Genomic DNA, 22664 nt, shown 5'->3' on the forward strand with positions numbered 1-22664 from the left:
TTTCCACTGGGGCATTTGGTAAATTTTTCAGGACACAACAACAAAAATAAACCCCAATCACGTATCTTTATCTTCTCTAAATCTCTGTGAAAGAGAAAATACTGAGTCTATCTTAAGCTGTGTTGTTTAATCTGAGACCACCAGAACAGGATTGAAAATTTTCCCTCTTCCTGCAAATGCTTGGTGCAAACCAGATAGACCCCAAGCTACTTTGAATCGACCAGTATTTCTGCCATGGAGTGAATGAGGTTAGAACATAATTAAAACATACATGTACCTGGAAGGTTTGGGTCGTAATATCAGGTATTTAATCTTATTTGTCCTGCAGTCCCCACTTGATCTACCACACAAACGAATTTCAAACTCACTAGAACTAAATACAGTCATCTTTCAGAGTGTGTGGGAGATCGGCTTTAGACATGCTCATCCCCAAATCCATGGACGTTCAAGTTCATATAACCTATACATCTCCCCCTAAATGTACTAAACCATCTCTAGATTACTTATAATACCTAATATAAGAACACTGCTATGCAGATAGCTGTTATTCTGTTCTGCTTAAGGAATAAGGAAAATGACTTGTAGGCGTTCGGTATAATGTCTTTCTTCCCACATGTTTTCAGCCTGCAGTTGACTGAATGTGGATGCAAGGCCTGCAGGTCCAGAGAGCTGACTGCATCTCACCTGGAATGCACTAAGGTGTAAGTTTAAATAGAATGCTTATTTGCAGCAAGTCAATATCTCCTTTGGTATCTCCTCTTAAATGCTCCTAAATAAGCTCCTAAACTATTGAGAAGCACTTTAATTGCTGATGGAAGTTTAGATCCATGTTCTACTTCATGCATTTTTTGTGGATGTTTTAAACATAAAACTAATCCCTTGTGCCCCCCCCCTTTTTTTTTTCTATTCTGAAGATTCATTCCAGAGGCTTGCACATGCTAGGCAAGTATTGTCCCACGAGGTATACTCCCAGCCCAATGTTAATTGTTTTCTTTTTAAACAAAGAACTTTTTTTCCTCACTAGTACTTTTCACTGAGCATAAAAACTATTTTACATACTGAAAATGGCAGCGCACCACACTTGGCTATTGTATTGACATTCGCAACACTCAAGGAGGATGGCCTGAGGCCGCTGTCGGGTGTCTCGGTGAAAAGTCTGAGCACTCCTGCTCACAGCCTCAGACCCGTCTGGGCACGCTTGAATGACTGGCCAAGCAGGCTGCCCAGAATTCTCCTTGGGTAAGAACTAAGAGTTTGGAAAAAAAAGAAAGAGAGAGAGAGAGAGAGAGAGACTTAGGAACGCTAAAGTGGGAGACCAGCCTTCTCCTGACACCCTTGGGCCAAGAACAGAATTTCATTCATAGTCTATAAACAAGTCAGAAGAAAGGATTTTTTTCTAATGTCTTCATGTAAAAAAAATGTAAATATTTAGGGATTAATTAACTTTAAAAGAAGTGTCATAAACAATAGGACGTGTTCAAAGGCAACTAGAATCCAGACTGGTGACGAGACTCAGAAGTATGCCAAGGCTAGGAGCTGCCCGGCTCAGTTCTGACATGGTCTTCCGCATCCTGGGCCCAAGATGACTCAGCACTTGTTTCCATGTGTCCCTTTTTCTTTGTCTTTCCACTGCCCCTCGGGTCCCATGGTCAATCCCTTGCTGCACAGGAGATGAGGAAAGTGTGTGTGTGGCACTTTCTGGCTTTATCATGAGAGACTATCTAAACAGGCAAGGAAAGGTCTGTTTACAACACACCTCTAAACCATAAATTCACCAGGTAGAAGACAGGCAGGGGTCCCAGGCTCTGTGGCTGACCAGAGAACTCTGACCTTGTAAACTGTTTGGCTCTCCCAAACTGTCGTCAGCTGATTTTCCTATCAGCTTGCTTCCGAACCAGGGCAAGATTCCTAGAGAAGTGCAGTAAAGCAATCATCAAGCAAAATTTAAGTTTGCCTATGTGCAATAGACAACGTGCAAGAAGAGTGCTTGAACTGTCGGGCGGTGGTGGCGCATGCCTTTAATCACAGCATTCCCAAGACAGAGGCAGGCAGATCTCTGAGTTCGAGGCCAACCTGGTCAACAGAGTGAGTTCTGAGATAGCCAGGACTGTACAGAGAAACCCTGACTCAAAACAAACAAAAAAGAAAGAAAAGGAAAAAAACAGAGTGCTTGAACTAATTTATAGAGTCCCCTCCCCCTCATTCATTACAAAGTATCTAGAAGAAGATAGTCCAGGTGGCGAAGGTCGTTCCATGTGCTCATCGACTCTGTTTTATGTTTCCATTCAGCCATCCATCTCTGCATCTTCAGGATATCAAAATAGTATCTGTTTCACTCCCACTCTTGCATAGTGTGCTCACATTCTAGGGAGGAAGAAGTAGAAAGAACAAAAGCATTATTCATCTGCCCTTAAAGAACATTCCGGAAAGTGTTACACAGAAGCCATGTCTTTGGTTTTAATGGCCATAACTGTCATATCAATCACCAACTTCCAAACATGTTGGGAAATACAGTTTTATAGCTAGGCTCTCCCATCCCAAAGTATATCAATGCTCCGATTATACACAAAGATCAGGTGTGGTGGCACACGCCTGTAATCCCAGCACTTTGGTGGTCGGAGGAAAGAGACTGGGGAATTCATAGCCATCCTTTGCTGTACAGCAAGTTTAAGGCCAGCATGAGTTACATGAGTCTTGGCTTTAAAAAATTAATTTTGGGGCTGGAGAGATGGTTCCGCCGTTAAGAGTACTGGCTGCTTTTCCGGAGGACCTAGGTTCAGTTCCCAGCACCCACATGAAGGCTCACAACCATCTGGAACTCTAGACCAGGGAATCCACTGCTTTCTTCTGGTCTCCTAAGGCATCAGGCAGGCATGAGGTACACAGACATACACGGAGGCAGAACACCCATTCATATAAAATAATTAATTTTTTAAAATGAATTTTGAGGCCAGGCATCATGGTGGTGCACACCTTTAATTCCAGCACTCAGAAGGCAGAAACAAGTAGATCTTTATGAGTTCTAGGACAGAGAAACCTTGTCTAAAAAAAAAAAAACACTTCACCAAAACCCGCCCCCCCCCCACAAAAATGAAGAAAAAAACAGAATTTTGATTTCTGATACAACGTAGAATTTTTATGTGAAAATTCAAGATGTGAAAATAATACTGTGTAACAGGGGTGGGAACGGGTATTTCTCTGAACTAATTTAATTTGAGTAAACGGGAAAGAGATGGAGGGAGGTACACTGGGTTTGATGTTGTTCAGCAACTGAGCAGGTGGCTGCTGCAAGATCAATTAATGACAGCCCTACAGGGAACAGGCAAAGCTCAGCAGAGAGTTCCAGAGATCCTCCTGGGATCTGGGCCCTACTGGTTAGCTCCTCAAACTTTCCGTCAACCAAGACACATAACTTCTGAGAGAGAGAATGTGCATGACGGAGAGATACTTTTCAGTCATAATACTCCGTGTGCATTTCTTCTAGCAACATCTTCTGTAACCCTGTGGGAGACTGGCTTCAGTTCATAGGTGAGCCTGCCTAGTCCACGGATCTTATCCCCCCGCAGAAGCTAAGAGACCAGGAGTCAAACAAAGGCTGTGATCCAAAGTACCCACCTCCCGGAAGTATGCGGCTGACCCAGCTCACACCTTCCTTTTGCCTGATCTCTCTTTCTAGAGAAACATGCATGTAAACGAGAGTTAATCAAGTGTAAAGAAGTTCCCCAAATGTGAGACAGATAGTAAGAATGAGAGGAGACTGGCACAGGCTAGTGTCTTCAAACAGGGATTGATGGAGGGCACAGAACTTAACTTAGACATCACAAAATGGGAAGCATTTAGGCTAAGAGGAGACAAGGGGAACAATATCCTATTGAGGTGTGATGCAAACTTAACATCAAAGGAAGGAAGTGGTTCCGGGAGAAGGTTCAGATAAAAATGTCCTCCAGTATGGACTAATCTGAAGGAACCACGACACATGGAACAGGGAAGGGAAGAGGTGTTCTAGAGGGTACCTCTCATCTAACTTCTTCCTACCTTTTGCTTTGTAAATTAATTGACTGTCCAACTATACAAATATATTTTAAAGGCAGTAAATCAAATGAACTAAGAGTTAGATCAATAATATCAAGAATATGAAGTATATTGCTGGTACAGTGTAAACAAGTACAACCACTTGGCAAGCTACCTGTCAAAACTCAGCCAGCACTCTGACTCAGCAGTCCCAAATATATAGAGAGGGCATATGGAAGGCATTTGTACACACAATAATAACACACATACACACATACATATATGTACATAGACACACACACATGCATATATGTAGAATTACCCTGGTGTTCTTAACAAGGGAAACGGAGAAGTGATATGTTAAAATAGTATTCTATGAAATGATATGCTGCTGTGTCAAGTAGTAAATAATATATATTCGAAAACCTGAATGATATAAAAACATAGTTTGTAGCTTAAGAAGAAAAGACCTAGGTGTGGCAGCAAGACCCTATCTCCAAAAAAGTGGAGGAGGAGAAGAGGAGGAGGAGGTGGAGGAGGAAAGGAGGAGGAGGAGGACAGGAGGAGGAGGAGAAAAAGAATAGGGATGGGTGGTTCAGTGGCAAAGTGCTTTCTGTGCCTAGCATTCAAAAGGCCTTAGATTAAGTCTAGAGGGAGAGACAGACAGACAGACAGATAGATAGACAGAGACAGATAGAAAAAAAAACAGAGAGCTAGAGAAAGACAGAGAACAATTTATGTAAATTAAGAACATATAGACATAAAATAAATTTAAGTTCAGTGAAGAGGGCTAAGACTGTAGCTCAGTTGGTAGAGCCCACCCTGGATGAAGGCCTCCTCAGCACAGCATAACCAGGAATGGTGTGCACACCTGTAATACAAACAAAGGATCGGAAGTTCAAGCTCATCTCAGCTACATTTTAGTTCGAGCCAGCCTGAAACACATAAAACCATGCTTCAAAAAACATAAAAAAAAAAAAAAAATTCTGTGAAGAAATGAATGAAGTTGGGTTTGGGATACAGGAAGAAACTGACTCATTAGGCAAGAAAGAGGTCTTCCTATTCTAATGATTAATGTATTGTAAATTCATTCTTTGTGCTTAGATTGCCCCTAGCCTTACTCCTCTCCCTCCAAAAGGAGTCACTGGGAAAAGATGCACCCTTAGTTCTCTTACATCTTTAAGTGTATGACCAGCACTTGAACATATGGTTATCTGTGATGGAATATTCGTACACTGTGTGAAGATGTGTTGCTGTGATTGGTGTAATAAAAAGCTATACAGCCAATTGGTCGGCAGGAGAGATAGGCGGGACTTCTGGGCAGAGAGAGGAAGATGAGATAATCAAGGCAAGGAGGAGACACCTTAGAAACACAGAATGAGTCAGACACACAAAATGGGAGAGAGGTAAAAGTCATGCGGTAGGACATAGATTAGTAAAAATATGGGTTATGTTGAGGCCCACAAAGGTTTCCTACTGAAATCTGAGCTTGCTTTAACCAGCAGAGCTGTATTAGAGGACTGCTTGACCATGTGCATGGTTTCTAGGTGATGGGAAGGGTCTACACTTGGCTGAGCTAGGAGGAGGTCTTTTGCTCCACCCCTTGGCATTCCTATAAATAGCCCTTTAGAAGACACAGAAGGGGCCGATGGATAAGGAATGATCCAGGCCCTCCCGAGGCTATCCTGTGTTTCTATCTGTTTCTCTCCTCTCTATCCTTCTATCTAAATCTCTTATCCCTCACTCCTCAAGAGTACCCTGGGGTAAAATGTTGGAGCTGTTCTCCCAGCTGGGCTCCCACAGGGTTAATTTAAGTTATAAGAGTTAGTGGGTCAAACCTAAACTAAGGCTAAGGCTGAGCTTTCATTGTTAATAAGAAGTCTCTGTGTCATTATTTGGAGCTGGAGGCAGAAAAGAAATTCCAACTACACCTAGTTAAGGCCAAGCTTTTATAATTAATAGTAAGTCTCTGTGTCATTTTTTTGTGTGCTGGCCGTCTTGACAAGAAAGTACTGCTACATTTGGTGCCCAACATCCACCATGTAAATCCATAGAGGTAGGCCCTGCAAAGGAAAAAAGAGAGGGGAAAAAAAAAAAAGAATTTCTGAACACAGACTCAGACGTGGCTTTCTGGTGGCCGAGGTCTCCAGGTAGACTTGCTGTTTGCTGTTTATAGAGTACAGAGACACAGGGCTCCTTTAAAAGGCCCTTCTGTGCAGCAGAGCAGCCAGTGTGCTAGGTAAAAAATGCCTGCCGCATCTCAGACTCGCAACTTCTCAGGGCTGGTACCGCCTGTATGAGGCTAGGCTCTTAGGGAACCAAGAGTGGCAGAGCTAGCCTCCAGAGCCATGCAGTGGTAGCCAAACCATTTAAGGTTTGGCTCACACAATCAGAGGATATGGTGGTATTGTGTTCCCCGAAATATTGTGCACCCTAATAAAACTTATCTGGGGTCAGAGACAGAACAGCCACACTATTAAACATAGAGGATAGGCAGTGGTAGCACACGCCTTTAATCCTAGCATTCCAGAGACAGAAATCCACGTGTTCAAGGATACAGCCAAGTATGGTGATTCACGCCTTTAATGCCAGAAAGTGAGCCTTTAATCCCAGGGAGTGATGGTAGAAAGCAGAAAGGTATATAAGGTGTAAGGACCAGAAACTAGAAGCATTTGGCTGGTTAAGCTTTTAGGCTTTGAGCAGCACAGTTCAGCTGAGTGCCATTCTGAATGGGGACTCAGAGGCTTCCAGTCTGAGGAAACAGGATCAGCTGAAGAGCTGGCAAGGTGAGGTAGCTGTGGCTTGTTCTGTCTCTCTGATCTTCCAGCATTCACCCCAATAACTGGCCTCAGGTTTGATTTTATTAATAAGAACTTCTAAGATTCCTGCTACAAGAGAAGGCTACAGACACGCAAAAGAAAAAAAAAAAAAAAAAAAGTTCAGGTCCAGACCAAGAAACCCTCTAAACAGATATAATATGTTTGGTTATGCTTAGGTGCTGAAGGAAAAAAAGAAAATGGGTATAGACAGTCATAGAAAAAAAATTAAATAGTTTTAAAATAGTAAAGTCTTTAAAGAAAAAATAAAGTAAAAAAATAGGCCACATAAAGATGGGAAACACATGCATGGGGCATCAGAATCCTGTATGGTACTCTGTTGGCTTCAAATTTTTTAAATGCCAATGAACCAAAAAAAAAAAAAAAAAAAATGGCAGCAGCTGAGAGATAGTGGATTGTGGGGAAAACTACTGAATTTAACCATCATATATATTTTAAGGATGTCTTAACTTTAAACGGAAGTCAGGAAATATGTTGCGTTGGGGAGAGGTTATGCCTTTGTTTCCACAGGAAACAAAAAAACTATGGATTTCTTCAAAATTAATAAAGATCAGATTTGATTAGGGGAGGCCTCCTGAAAATCTTGGCTACAAACTTAAAGAAAAAAATCAAGAAAACTTACAAGACAAGTGACATGTATGCTGATCCCTCAACATGGGAACAGCTCTGAGACTGGATAAGACATAATAAATCTTGTTGGCCACAGAGTCCTCATGATTTATTATTACATGCCATCCTTTCACATGGCATGGATAGAGGTTTGGTTATATCATCCAAAAGGACTTATAAAGTTGACAGAGGCCTTTTACCTGCTCAAACATAGAACAGAAAATCATCTTTAGCTGACTTGTGCATACCACATATTCTATACTTGTGTTAATGCAGATATGTATGTTACTTTAAAAGTTTTGTGTTTTCAGAAGGAAAAAAGGACCAAACACCAATGAAGACAAGTAGTCCAGGTCATGTAGCCTCTCAGAATGCCTCTGTTGCAGTTTCCTCAAAATTCTACATCCTTTAAAGCTGAGATGGTCCAGCCTCACAGACTACTCCAGCCAGGACTTCATATAAACAGTCCACTTTCCCATCACACAGAGACTCAATGAAATATGATACAGCTAGCTCTCCCAGGACTTCACCATTATCTCAATTTTCTCAGGGTCCCCTAAAAGATTCTATTGCCCCCAGACAACAGGAAGCAATCTAGAGAGAATGATGCCTACATTCTCAGGAGATGGGTGGATGGTTTCTGGTCATTTGAAGGGTTATGGATGTTTGTTATTGTTTAGAGGGGGTTAGTTGCAAGTTGTTACTGGTCATGGTCAAAAAAAAAGGAAAAAACTAAACAAAGGAGGTTGGATTCAAAGATCTCTTTCTGAAAAGAAAAGGGAGATATATAAATGATAAGATAAAAGGGTAGATTATTGAATCTACTTTTAAGCTAAAAACAACTATTAACCTTAAATTGTAAGGAAAAGAGGCTGGCTAAAGAAACCCACCCTGACCCTGGAGCCCAGAATTAGGGAAGGATGGCTCAGATAAGGTCAGTGAGAGAAATACAGTTTAGCTCAGATCAAAGCCATCTCTATCCCTGTCCAACTGACTTGTAAAATCAACCAATCACAGAGAAGGACAGCAGAATCCTGGCCCTAGGGCCCAGGACCAGGGAAAGAGACACAGCCTGTGTTTGGGACCTGAGCCAGAGAAATGAACACTTTATCCCCAAACCCAGAACCCAGGAAATATGCCCTGACTCTAAAACTAGTACCAAAATAACACTCTTGGCCCCTAGAATCAGAGTCAGTGAAAGAAATGTGCCCTGGCCTTAGGGGTAGAAAGGCCAGTGAGAGAAACACAGTTTGGCCCTGAAATCAGGGCCATCTCTGTCCCTTGCCCACAAAACTGGCCAATCCCTGGGCAGAAAAAAAACTAACCAATCACAGTTGACTCTGCCCCCTAGACATCCTATATAAACCACCCTGCCCAGTCAGTTGAGAGCTGTTCTCTCCACCCTGGTAGAGGGAGGTACTCTCCTGGACTCCTCCTTCCCAAATAAACCTCTTTCTTAAAAGAGTTTTGGGTAAAGACCTTCATCCACTGGTGCACAGAAGAACCTTGCTAAGATGTCCCATAGTGGACTGAGCAAGGGGGAGCTGAAAAGAAGAACCTTGCTAAGATGTCCCATAGTGGACTGGGCAAGAGAGAGCTGATAACACTGAGCTGGAGATTGTGGCTCTCCAGGAGAGGAGCAGGATTACTGTGTCCTGTGGGGAGACCATCCCCCATCACACCAGGTATAGCCTGACTTTCCCGAAGAGTCAGGATACCCTTCCTTGCTGAAACAGTTCCAGGTCTGACTCTCCCAAGAAGTCAGAAAAATTTCCTTTCCAAGGTTGGGCTGTTTCTTTGCAGTCCCAGCCATCAGAGCTGTGCTAAACAGTTCAGGTGTCCGGGACACCTTCAGGGCAGAGCTCTTGTTCTAAGTAGCTGGAGGTGTCCAGGATACCTTGCCCTCTAGGGCTGAACTGTCTCCAGTTCAGCCATCACAGCTGTTCTAAACAGCTCCAGGTGTCTGGGACACCTTCAGGGCAGAGCTCTTGTTCTGAGTAGCTCCAGGTGTCCAGGATACCTCACCCTCTAGGGCTGAACTGTCTCCTTGCAGTTTCAGTCATCAATTTACTAACATTTTGGTGCTGAAACCTGGGACACCAAACCCAGAGTTTTTGCAATTTACTTACATAAATGCTTTACATTGGTATGGATTTTTGTATATTGATATAAACTTAAGGCTATTTTTGTTTTAACATACTGCATATATGTTTCTATTCATACCTATGCAGCTCGTTTTAAATGTAAAGTTCTAGTTCTTAAAGAGTATTATTAACAAACTGTTTAGGATAATTAAGAAATGTAGGCTAGTAGTCATCTATAGCAATCAAATTTGTACTCATGTAGGTATGTTTTCAAGGTCAAACAGATCTATTTTAGATAGTCAGATGGCCTTCAAACACTTCAGAGACCTATAGAATATGGCATATAAGATGTTTTAATAACATTAGGCTTTTCATGACAGTAAGACACATCTGCTCCTGGCAGTACCAATTTACTTCAAAGAGGGATGATGAGAATCAAAGTATGGAGTTTGCTTTCAATGTGGCAAAGCTAGCTATTTAGCAAGAAATTGTCTTTGCCTCAACTGCTGACAGTATGCTGTCCAACTGGACAAGCAGGACATAAAACAAGACGACTGTGAAAGTTTGCCAAGACAAGGTAGGACAGTCCTTCAAAATTCCTGCTTCACAGAAAAATCTGTCAGATATTCTAGGCTATGTATGTAGCCTACAGACATGTAGGTGGATGATGGAGGATCCAACATTGCAGCAGAACCTTGGGTAACTGTCCAAGCAGCCACCTGTTTCTGTTATTTCTATAGTTTTGGAAGTTTCTTACTCTGCATTTCCTGTTTACGCACGTAATATGTCCTTCTCGGTTCTCTGATGAGGTTAAAGCCATAGTTATAGTTACAGTTTTCTTTAGTTAGGATAAAAAGTGAATTAGGTACAAAACTTTGGACTCACCAAAATAGGATAGATAATAGAGTATTTTCTCTGAATTTGTCAAATGCAAATACAAATTTGTATTTGCCAAATACAAATTGTGAATGTAGTTCTTTTTTTGTTTGTTTGTTTTGTTTTTTTTTTAAAGATTTATTTATTATGTATACAATGTTCTGTTTGAATGTATCTCTGCAGGCCAGAAGAGGGAGCCAGATCTCATTACAGATGGTTGTGAGCCACCATGTGGGTGCTGGGAATTAAACTCAGGACCTCTGGAAGAACAGCCAGTGTTTTTAGCCTCTGAGCCATCTCTCCAGCCCGTGAATGTAGTTCTTACCCAGTAATTGTTCTTATTGTATATAGTTTTACTGTGTTAGAGTTAAAACCTTCCCTTTTTATTTAGACAACAAGGGGGAGATGTTGTAGAATATTTATACATTGTGTGAAGATACGTTGATATAATTGGTATAATAAAAAGCTGAATGTCCAATAGCTAGGCAGGAGAGGGAGGTGGGATTTCTGAGAAAAGAAAGGCAGAGGAGAAAAAAACCTAGGTGCACAGGAATTTGCCAGCCACACACAGAGGAAGCAGGATAGGCAGTATGGAGATGAAGTAATGCCACATGGCCAAACATAGATTAATATAAATGGATTAATTTAATAAGTTATAAGAGCTAGTTGAGAACAAGCCTAAGCTGAAACCAAGCTTTATTTTTATAGTTAATAGTAAGTCTCTGTGTTGTTATTTGTGGGCCAGGGGTCCTAATGAGAAAGTACAACTACAGTTACCATAATAAAAATCTCACTGGGATTCCAAGAAAGTTAAACAAGATTTGGAATGCTCTTCAGTTGCAGTGATAAAACACTTTGGCCAAGGTGACTTATAGAAGAAGACTTTATCTTGGCTTATGGTTCCAGAAGGATGGAGAATCCATCATGATGGAGGCATGGCAGCAAGGAGCAGGCATGGTGGCTGGAGGATGCTGAAAGCTCACATCCTGGACCATAAACATGAAGCAGTGAACGCGAACTAGAAGCAAGGGAGGCTCTAAGCTCTCAAATCCTTCCCCATTGATATACTTCCTTCAGCAAGATTGCACCACCTAGGCCTACCCATACAGTGCCACCAGCTGGGGATGGGGTGTTCAAATGCCTGTGTCTCTGGGGGGCAGTTCTCATTTAGATCATTATAGATCATAACTAAATATCCAACTAGCATATACTCAGATGTTGGATGTTTAACAATACTCTGTAGCTGATACAATGACTCCTTCCCCCCATGAAGTTCATTCTCTCACAGTCTTTGTGTTCATTTGCTGTCATGGCAAAATGAAAGAAAAATCAAAATCATTCTGTCGTGGACTTTCAGAGTTAAAAAAAAAAACACAGTTAAAATTTTCCATGGTACATTTAATCCTCAAATGCAGGGGTACATGCTCCTCTCCCGTTGACTTCAGCTCTGCACAGAAAATTATCCATGTGCTGATTACAGTTTAGGAAGCTGATTACCTTTGTGGTCAGTGCTAGCCAAACTCAATGCAGGCCCTTTTCTGACCATCACTTGCCAGAGAAACCAGTCCTGCCAATTCACAGATTACTAAGCAGCGTGCACCGGGAGAACACCAATGGAGCCAGCTGACGCGGTAGGGAAGGGAAGCCCAGCCAAAGAATAATAACCTGAACTGGCATTCAGTCAGATCGTGGGGACTGTGCTGGCCTCTGACCAAAGGTCTGGTGCTTTGTACTGTCAGGTCTTGAGCAACAGCGTCATGTCCTAGTATAATCTGAAAGAGTCATTTAGAGCAAGCTATCAGGAATGGGGTATTGTTTGCAGCCCAATTTACAAAGAATGGAGGTCTGGAAGATATCGTACTGTCTTTCTATTGTAAGGGCAGGAACAGTTAAGACTGATCTGAGGCCTCTTCAAATGAAAGGGAAGAGTGATCCAAACATTCTTTGCTACAAAACCATTTCTATCCAAGAGGGAAGCCCTTTACCGTCCCACCTTCTGATGGCCTATCAATCCTGCTACAGTGTAGGATTGGCAGCATCTGAACCAGCTACTCCCAGGGTTCACAAAGGTGAGACAGCGCTGAGGACTTGATAAACCAAAACAATTCTCATTCATCTACTGCAGATAGAGTCTGTCTGAAGTCCAGACTCCTACCAGATGGTCCTTCCAGATCTCCCCCAGACCTAAGCTAGAATATTGCTGTGTGAATAGATGGAAAGTTTAGACTCTATAGTTCAGAGTTTTAAAGACTTTTAGAAATCTGTCAGGCCAACCTCTTTTCATCTTTTTAGAGTGTGGCTTAGAGAGAAGAGCTGACCCTGCATAGCAGCTAGCTCACTGCCTCTGAACATACATCTATAGAATACCAACTACATTCCAGGAACCCTATTAAACACTGGGAGTACACAGTGGCATAGACAGTTATACAGTGTGCACACTAGTTAGAGCCAGTCTTCCCGGATTCCACTTTATCGTCACTACTTACTAGCTCTGTGACCTTGGTCACGTGACTTCCTACAGCCTCAGTCTCATCTTCTGTAACACAGGGTGATGGTAAGTATGTGTTCAGAGGATTGTCATAAAACTTAGAAGAGCCATTTCGACTCAGTGTATACAGAACAAAACAGTGCCTGGCACACAGTACGAACTCTATACACACTTGCTAATTGAAACATCAGCCATTTGCCCTCTGGACGCTCTCTGCCCTTTGTTTAGTCAGACAGCCCAGCACACTAGGAGAATGCTCCACCACCCAGTTCTGTTTAAGTGTACAGACATGTCTAGTTTATCCTCATCTACCCAATTTCTTCCTCTGCAATGCCCACTGTGGTGTCTGGTACACAGTAGACTCTACCAGTATTTGATGAGTAAACAAACAGATCACGGAACTAAAGGAACAGAAACAGATATCCTGAGAAGCAATGATTTAAGCAGCACCTTAAGGGACGAGAGAGAGGCAGCATTTCTTCACAAAGAGTAGGGACCATGGGTTCTAAATGGGTGGAGCAACCAGAGCAAAGCCTCGGGAGCATGAAGGAGACTGGCTTCACCTACACATACAGCCATTCTTCTCACTTAGGGATTGTACCTCGATACACTGGGAATCTGCCAAGCTCAGCTTCCCACGTATCAGGTAGCAGCCTTCTGATGAAGCCAAGTGCTCATTAAGATGCTCTGGGAGTTATCAGCTCTCCTTTCCTCTAGCACATGTCCATTCCACAGGAGTTGGCTGATTTCAGAAACGCAACAGGAATTAAGACACTGAACATATATTTGCTTAGCCTGTCTATCCCTTGCCAGAGTTTGATGATGCCTCACCGCTGCTGTTTCTACTGCTGAGTCTCTGCCATCAGGAACGCGACTGGAGTATTTACTTCTGAAAATGATAAAGCATTTCAGTTAAAAACCTGGTGGTTCTTAGGGCAGATAGTTAGTGCCCATTGATATCCAGCCTTGCTTTCTTCTATGGCAACTGCATCCCAGGTTTTTGTCTGGGCACAGGGGGATAGAGGCACAGGGGCACTCAGAATAAACATTTTTCTTGCTTGCTTCAATACAAGGCCAGGTGATAAGTAGACGTGGGGTGTTCAACTAACCGCAAAAATGAATTGGGAAGGGGTAACGTTTTACTTACAGCCTCACCTCTTGATGGATGTTGATATTGAAGTAGCCTTCCAGATCTTGCAAGACAACTGTAGCTGGAAGTTTTCCTGTGTCCTGCCTGCCTGGCCTGTGGTCAGGACAAATCTCTCCCACTTGCATTCCGAAGCTGCTTAGTCCCAAGTAAACACACAGAGGCTTATATTACTTATAAAACTTATGGCCTAATGGGTCAGGCTTCTCACTAACTAGCTCTTGCACCTTACATTTACCCATTTCTATAAATCTATATTTTGCCATGTGGCTTGTGGCTTACTGGTACTTTTACATCTTGCTTCTCCTGGTGGCAGCTAGCATGCTAACACGTCTGCCCCACTCTCCTTTCTTCTCCCACTATCTCTCGGATTTTCCAGCCTGGCTCCATCCTGCCCTGCCATAGGCCAATGCAGCTTTATTTATCAACCAATCAGAGCAATACATATTCACAGCATGCAGAAAGACATCCCACAGCAGATGACCCCAAGAATGGAAAATTTCTCGGGGAGTTAAGTAGAAGAGTGGATCTCTGATATGTCTTAGTTACCCTTGCGTCATTGCCTCCATGAGAAACAAGGACCCAGAGTTCCAGAGGATTTCAGACTATTATGGTTAGGAAGGCTTGGTGGAGCTCATGGCAGCTCCTTACACCATGGCAGGCCAAGAGGAAGAGGCAAGGCCAGACCAGGGGTTAGGCTCTATCCTTCAAAGGCCCACCCCTAGTAACCTACTTCCACCAGCTAGGTCCCAGGTAGAGAGCAAGCATTCAAACACAAGGATTCAGGGGACATTTCAGATTCAAACTATAATGCCATGGATAGCATAGGTGCCTACATCAGACTTGGATGCAAAAGTAAAATGAGTTTCTTTCTTACTTAAACCATTATTCATTTGAGCTCGATGTTGCTTTGTTTCTTGGCAACACACCTATCCGAACCAGAATAGCTTTTTGATTCTTTCCATCCTGCCGTCTCACTTCGTTCCTCCCATCGGGTCTACAACTCTGAGAATAAAAACCAAAACGTGGTGACAAATAAAGGTAATGATGACAATAATAATTATAACAGTGGATACGTTGCATAAACTTTGCTTCTTCCTTCCTCACCCCAAAATATCCCACATTGTGAATTTCATATCTGCTTCTATTATTTTTGGACTGTCTCATTTGCATTCTGTGAATGTACATGGCTAAGAGTCATTCTATGAGTGGGAGAGGAAGTAAGTGATAAAATATGTACAAAAGGAGCCGAAATGTTATGGAAGGAATTTAGGTGGAAAGAGATAGGAGATTGTCCGGCAGCAGATAAATTATGGGACAATTATAATGCAATGTTATGCAACGATGGAGAATTGTGTTCAAAAATAATTTCTACTGCTTTTGGGAAAATAAACAGGATATCTTGTCAAGTAGCTTCCAAAACAATACGTAAATATAAATGTATTTATATGTGGATTTATTGTTCAAATTACTTTCCAGGGGGAGATGTAAGCAACATCTACCCCTTCTCCTAAGGTCCCAAGGGCAAACCAAGGCACAATACTGCCAAAGTGTACCCTGGGGGAACCAATGAGTTGATTGAGCTTCTTTACAGAGCATAGATGAGGTGTTCTTTGCAGGGGTGTGGGTGCTTCTACTCCCCCCCCCCCCCCCCCGCCACCAAGAGGCCATATCCAGAAGGGATGGGAGATTTCCTGTGACCACATAGGTGGAGGTTTCCTCCCCTAGCCACCCCTATCCACACACACTATAGACGCTAGGCACCCCCTGAGTTCACATGCAAATAAGGCAGAGTTGCACGCAACAGGTATTCATGATTTTCTATAACAAATGTATATAATTTGTATAAATTTTGAGGATTATGTGTGTGTGCATGTGATGAATGTATATGTATACACATGTGTATGCAAGTGCTTGTGTGTGCAAAGACCAGAGAACAACCTTAGGTATTTTTTCCCAGGGGACATTCACCTTGTTTTTTTTTTTTTTTGTTTGTTTGTTTGGTTGGTTTTTTTTTTTCCCTTTGGCAGGGGAGAGGTTTCAAGACAGAGTCTCTGTGTAACCTTGGCTGTCATGGAACTCGCTCTGTAGACCAGGTTGGCCTTGAACTCACCGTCTCTAAGAGGCCGGGAGCTAACCAAGTAGGCTTGGCTAGCTGGCCAGTAAACCCAGGGATCCATGTCTCTACCTACCCAGAAATACAAATCCATGACACCATGCATTGCTTTTCACATGGATTGTGAGGTATTGAACTCAGGTCTTCATGCTTGCACAGCACGCTTTACTGACTGAGTTATTCCCCTATCCCAAGTCTGTGTTTTTTAGAAAGCAATTCTTGGGCAGTGGTAGAAATAGGAATAAACTCCATACTTGATTAATGTTTCTATGTGGTATTGGTCAGAGAGAACAGTGTCGAATTATGCAGATATAACAAGCCTTAATACCACAGGGGAAAATATTGTACTGGCTAAATTTATGACAACTTGACACAAGCCAGAATCATTTGGGAAGAGAGCCTCAGCTGAGGAAATGCCCCCACCAGATGAGACTGTAGTGAGTTTTCTTGGTTGATGATTGTATGGGAGGACCCAGCTCACTGTAGGTGGGGGCACCACTGAGACTGTGGTCCTGAATGCTATAAGAAAGCAAGCTGAGCAAGCCAGGGGGAGCAAGCAAGGAGGTAGCACTCCTCCTTGGCCTCCACATCAGCTCTTGCCTCCAGTTTCCTGTCCTGTTTGAGTTCCTGCCATGTCTTCCCTCAGGAATGGACCATGTTGTGGAAGTCTAAGCTAAAATAAACTCTTCCTCCCCAGGTTGCTTTTGGTCATGGTGATTTATCACAGCAATAGAAACCCTAACTAACCAGGCAGTGGTAGTGCACTCCTTTAATCCCAGCACTCGGGAGGCAGAGCCAGACAGACCTCTGTGAATTCGAGGCCAGCCTGGTCTACAGAGCAAGATCCAGGACAGGCATGAAAACTACACAGAGAAACCCTGTCAAGAAGGAGGAGGAGGAGGAGGAGGAGGAGGAGGAGAAGGAAAAGAAGAAGAAAAACCCTAAGACAAATATGAAAAGTATTTTCTTATTCACTTAAAGGGCCTACCTTAACTCCAGCTGTCCTATTAACATTCCACTAAACCAGAATGTCATTTCATATAGTAGCTCATGATTCCATCTTGAGAGTTGTCAAGACTACCAGCCCGGTGACATGGTGCACATCTTTAACCCCAGCAATCAGGAGGTAGAGGAAGGCAGATCTCTGTGAGTTTGAAGCCAGCCTGGTCTACATAGTAAGTTCTAGGACAGCCAGGGCTACAATATAAAGCAGTGGTTCTCAACATTCTTAATGCTTCAACCCTTTATTTAATACAGTCCCTTGTGTTGTGATGACCCCCAACCATAAAATTATTTTTGTTGCTACTTCATAACTGTAATTTTGTTATTGTTATGAACCATAATGCAAATGTCTGATTTGTAGGATATCTGATATGGGACTCCTGTGAAAGGGTCGTTTGACCCCCAAGGGGGTTGTGACCCACAGGTGGAGAACCTCTGAAATAGACCCTGTCTCAGAACAAACAAAAAATCAGTTCTGCCATGGAAGAAAGATGGAGATTATTCTCTTCATAGTTTACTGGGCAGAACCAGCTTGTATTCCTTGCCTGATTTAGCAGGGAGCACATGGGAAATTTAGTGAGGACTGTCTGTACCACACATACTTGTGGTGATTATGTTTTCTCAACCCCAAATCACAAAGTTCAGCATAACAGGCACCCAATTAAACTTAGGGTTCTTTATTTGTTTGATTGTTTTTGGTTTTGGAGACAGGGTGTCTCTGTGCAGCCCTGGATGTCCTGGAACTCACTTTATAGACCATGATGACCTCAAACTCAGAGACCTGCCTGTCTCTGCCTCCTTAGTACTGGGATTAAAGGTACGTGCCACCAGACTAGGCTTTCGGATTAATTTTTATAGCGTGTACATATGTAACAATATATGATTGGGTGCTTGCTACAGACTTTAGAATAGTCAACAGTGGGAGGGAGATAGAGCTCATCCTTACGGCCTTGAACAGAACTCTCACCGGCAAAACCAAACAAATACCAATCGTCAGCCAACAATGGACTTGGCTGTGAGAAAGGGTGAGGAGACTGAACAAAGATGAGGCAGCATTGAAGGGGTCTCAGTCCCCTTTTTAGCTCTTTAAGTGAGGGGACCTCTCTGCACAAGATACCAGTCTGAAGACTGAGACATAACAAAAGCTGGCCAGGAGAAGGAATGACATTTCTATAAGAGTAGAAAACCAAGTATGTGCAGTAAAAACACTTCCAAACTGTTGCAGTTGCCTGTAATCTGAGCCAAGGTGTTTCAGCAGTGTCCACTGGTTCATGATGTGACAGTGTACACAGCACAGAAGCACGCGTGTTGTACGTGCACAGCAAGGCTTCAGTGAGCCTGCTCTCTGCCGCATGGGTGAACCCTGCCAGAAACAACTCAGATTCGTTACATGCCTGACTTTATTTTATTTTGCTTGACTTTAAATCAGTCTTTATTGTTGCATGTTCAGAAACATTTTGCCATTGGCAATTTTTTCACAACCCCCGTATCTGGTTGCATGGCTTTATATGGGGATACAACCCATACTTTAAAAACCTGAGTCCTTCAGACAGTGTTTTAGCCTCTGGTGGTGCATTAAAAGATGGTGCTAGCAAGGGCCCGAAGGGATGGGGCCCTGAGGCAGGTCTTGCCTACCCCTTTGCTCTCCTTCCTTCCTTCCTTCCTTCTTCCTTCCTTCCTTCTTCCTTCCTTCCTTCCTCCTTCCTCCCTCCCTCCCTCCCTCCCTCCCTCCCCCCTCCCTCCTCTCTCTCTCCTCCCTCCCTCTCTCTCTCTCTCCTCCCTCCCTCCCTCTGCTCTCTTTTTTCTTCCACTAATTTGTAGTGTTGGGTCTTGTGCATGCTAACCACATGCTTTACCACTGAATTTACACCACAGTCCTCCCATTCTTTTCTGTTCCTCCATCTAAAGCTTTTTGGGACCTCCTACCTTTGGAAGGCTGTTTTCAGAAAAACAAGTCAAGCTGAGCCCTTGTGTTCTTATTAGTTCCCTCCTTATGATGTACATTAATTGTTAACACCTCTATTGGAAGGAAGTGGGGCAATGTCCCCTGAAAGGAAGACCAGGCCCTGAAGTAAGTCAAGAAAGGCCCTTTGTTGTAGCAAGTGAGAGCATCTCAGTATGTCCCTTGAAAATTCTTGTGCCTCGAACCCGAGTGTGCCATTGAGAATAGTTCACACTCCAGCTCCCTTCCTGCTCTGAGGCCCTTAGGAAACCAGTACTGGATAGTTAAATGGTTTTGTCTTATTACACTGTGTCTCGGTTGGTTTTATGTCAACTTGCCACAAGCTAAAGTTATCTGAAAGGAGGGAACCTCAACTAAGAAAATGCTTCCTTAGGATCCTGCTGTAGGGCATTTTCTTAATTAGTGATTGATGGGGGAGGGTGGTGCCACCCCTGGGCTGGTGGTCCTGGGTTCAATAAGAAAGCAGATTGAGGAAGACATAAACAAGCCAGTAAGCAGCATCCCTCCGTGGCCTCTCTGCATCAGCTCCTGCCTCCAAGTTCCTGCCGTACTGGAATTCCGGTCCTGATTTCCTTCGATGGTGGACAGTGATAGGGAAGTGTAAGCCAAATAAACCCTTTCCTCCCCAAGTTGCTTTGGTCATGGTGTTTCATCACAGCAATAGTAACCCTAAGACACACTGTAATTTATGCCCAAACTGCCTATTTGGAGTCAGGTACATTTGGTAGTCTCAGCTACTCTGGAGATTAAACTAGGAGTATTACCTGAGCCTGGGATTTAGGGCCAGTCTGGGCAACACCAGGAGAGCTTGTCTGAAAAACAAACAAACCTACCTCACCTGCAGACTTCTAATCAGAAAACAGTATATGTTCCCATCTTCCTAGGAATTAGGTACTAAGAAAAATGGGGGCAGGAGACTGTATATACTTATATACGTGTATATATAAAACATTTAAACATTTACACTCTAGGATTTAGGTTTAACCAATCCTTCCCAAATTCCTTTCTGTGACTAATCCCACAAAATTTCTACACCATAAATATATTAACCCACTTTGATTCCCAGGGTGGTTGACTTCAGGTTCAAGGAGTGATATTTCTAGTATGTCTAGATGAGGGGGCGGGGAACACATACATTCAGAAACTCGGAAATACGTAAACCTGTCCAAGAATCATGAACACAGCTTGAGAGAGTCCGTAGCTGGGTAGAGGGTGGCAAAGATAGCCGCTGAGAGAACGGAATTGACTGTAGGGATGAGAGTTTTGGAGCTGAGGTTTCCGGGATCCACGGGAGGGTGGGGCGGATTCCAGAGAAGGAAAAGCTGCGCTGTGGAGAGGTGCTGGGGGCAGGAACAGCCTGCTGTCTGAAATAACACTGAGAGAGTGAATCAGCCCATGACATCCTTTACATCGGTAGTTAAGGATGGGTGTGGTCGGCCTCCTGGACACAGGTAACCAAAGGGCACAGGAGTGGAGACAGCCGATCGATCGGCAAAGGCTTCAGCCTCCACCAGCAGGGATGCAGCAGAGCCCTGACACCGTGTGCTAATTCCAGCTCAGACTGGCAGACAGCAGGGCCTCTGTCTGGGGGACTACAGACTGGAAAGGAGGGAAGTAAGCTCAGAGCTATTTTTAGCGCAGCATCTCAGGGCATAGCGGACTTAGAACGTGCCTGCAAACTGAATTCATCGGATGGAAAGGCAGGCGTGCAGCCGGCTTCGCTTCCTTCCCCACCAAAGATTCCTTTCTACTGCCTGACCCGCGGTGGCCTCACTTCCTACCTCTGTGGTGAACTGATGCAAGGGTCCTAGGGCCTCTGCGCAAGAAACGCTCAGCTCCAGGACAACAAAACTGTAGACTTGGAATCGGCCGCTTTGGAGAGCCGGAGAAAAGAAAGTTCCATAATTCGTCAGCTTTTAACAAGTGCCCCCAAACAGCTCAGCTTGGTTGGAAATACTGGCACAATAGAACTCAGTAGAGTAGAACCTTAAACGAAGCCACAGACAATTTTCCTTGTGCTACAGTGGAAACTCCACAATACCTAAGGGCTTTCCTACCAATAAAACCCGTTTGTGGAGTATGATGTCATCAGAAAAACTCTGGTTGGCTGAGTATTCTGCTGGCAGCCCACATTTTTCCAAGAACCTTTTTAGGTATCAGACATCGTATTTGGTTTTGGCTTTTTTTTTCCCCAATACGCTCACCACAATAATAACGAGCATGTACCTTCCCCTGGAGGCTGTTTCTGTCAGAATCCCTCAAAAGGTCAGAGTCCGCTTTTCTGGAGCATCTCAGCGCATATGGTCTGGCAGTGCCTGATTTGGTAAAGCAGGAAAACAAGAAAATGAAGATGCTTACTTCCTCCTGGTGCCACCGGCTTTCAGGTTAGACAGAGTGAACCTGACTTTGAAGCACAGCCAAGGAATGTCACAGCAGAGAAGGGTAAAACCGAATTACAGGAACCCAGGGAGTATTAGGAAGCCTTCAAGTTTGAGATGTTTATTAATTTCTTGTGTGTTAAGCCGGGCAGGTGGACCCTGTGCACAAAGAAATCAGAAAGAGGTTGTCTTGACTCAGTGCTGCGGACACTGTGTACAGAGAACATGGCCAGTTCTACACGCTTCCCATAGATACACAAGCCAAAAGGAGTCTGTCTCTACTGGGGCGGCAGCAGGATCCTCCCCTTTCTTTTCTTTGGCTTGCTTACCTCCTGTTTCTGGCTAATATGTAACTAGGCTTCCTTGAGAGATACAGCCAGAGGCAGGGTTATAGTACTTGCACAGCCTAGGTTCAATTCTCAGTTTAAAAAAGAAAAGTCCGGGCCTGGAGAGAGGGCTCAGCAGCCAAGAAGGGCTGCTGGTCTTCCAGAGGCTCCCCAGAGTTCAGTTTCCTGCAGCCATGCTGGGCAGTTCACCATGGCCTGTAATTCCAGCTTCAGGACATCTCATGCCCTCTTCTGACCTCCTTGGGCACCACGCACAGACACATTTTTTAAAAAAGTAAAACAAAATCTAAAAGCAGAAAGAAAAAAAAATCCATTCTTATTTGTAAGGTGTGGTGTTTACCTGTAAACTCAGCAGGTGGCGGCAGGAAGAGCTGAAGCTCAAGGTGGGCTACATAGAGAGTTCAAGGCCAGCCTGAGACAGGTCAGGCATTGTCCCCAAAAAGAAAAACAAAAGGAAGAAAGGCTAAAATTAGCAGGCTGTTAACTTTCAAACCCAAGAGGTGCCTATTTAATATATCAAAGTGGACCTGGCCTCCAGGTTCTCCCAGCATCCTTCAGTCCCTCCCTGTTTCAGGGTATGGCTGGCAGCTACCCCAACCTCTACCCTGAACTCTCCAGCCCAGGGGCTGGGCTGCCCTTACCTCACAGGCTCTTCCCTACATAATCCAGACATTTTGGTTACCTGCCCCTTTTGTACTTGTGGTCTCTGGTCCATTGAACCTGGTCCCTCTTCCTCTCTCTCTCCTCTCCCCCTCCCCCTACCCCTCTCCCCACATGGCTCAGCTCAGTCTGGTCATGTCCACTCT

At 43.7% G+C, this 22664-nt stretch overlaps 1 long non-coding RNA gene across 2 annotated transcripts; it reads right to left on the minus strand.

Moving 5' to 3' along the window:
- Positions 1-2098: 2098 nt before the first annotated feature.
- On the minus strand, positions 2099-22285 carry LOC119088339. 2 transcript variants are annotated; one of them, XR_005091988.1, is made up of 4 exons: positions 22199-22285; positions 21360-21448; positions 14930-15057; positions 2099-2364 (listed from the first exon to the last, which is right to left on the minus strand). It is a non-coding gene; the product is annotated as an uncharacterized LOC119088339 (long non-coding RNA). The 2 variants fall into 2 exon arrangements; XR_005091987.1 differs by lacking the exons at positions 21360-21448; positions 22199-22285 and adding an exon at positions 20915-21164.
- Between the last annotated feature and the right edge of the window lie 379 nt (positions 22286-22664).

The sequence above is a fragment of the Peromyscus leucopus genome, chromosome 7, assembly GCF_004664715.2.
Source record: "Peromyscus leucopus breed LL Stock chromosome 7, UCI_PerLeu_2.1, whole genome shotgun sequence".
In the NCBI taxonomy this organism is placed as follows: Eukaryota; Metazoa; Chordata; class Mammalia; order Rodentia; family Cricetidae; genus Peromyscus; species Peromyscus leucopus.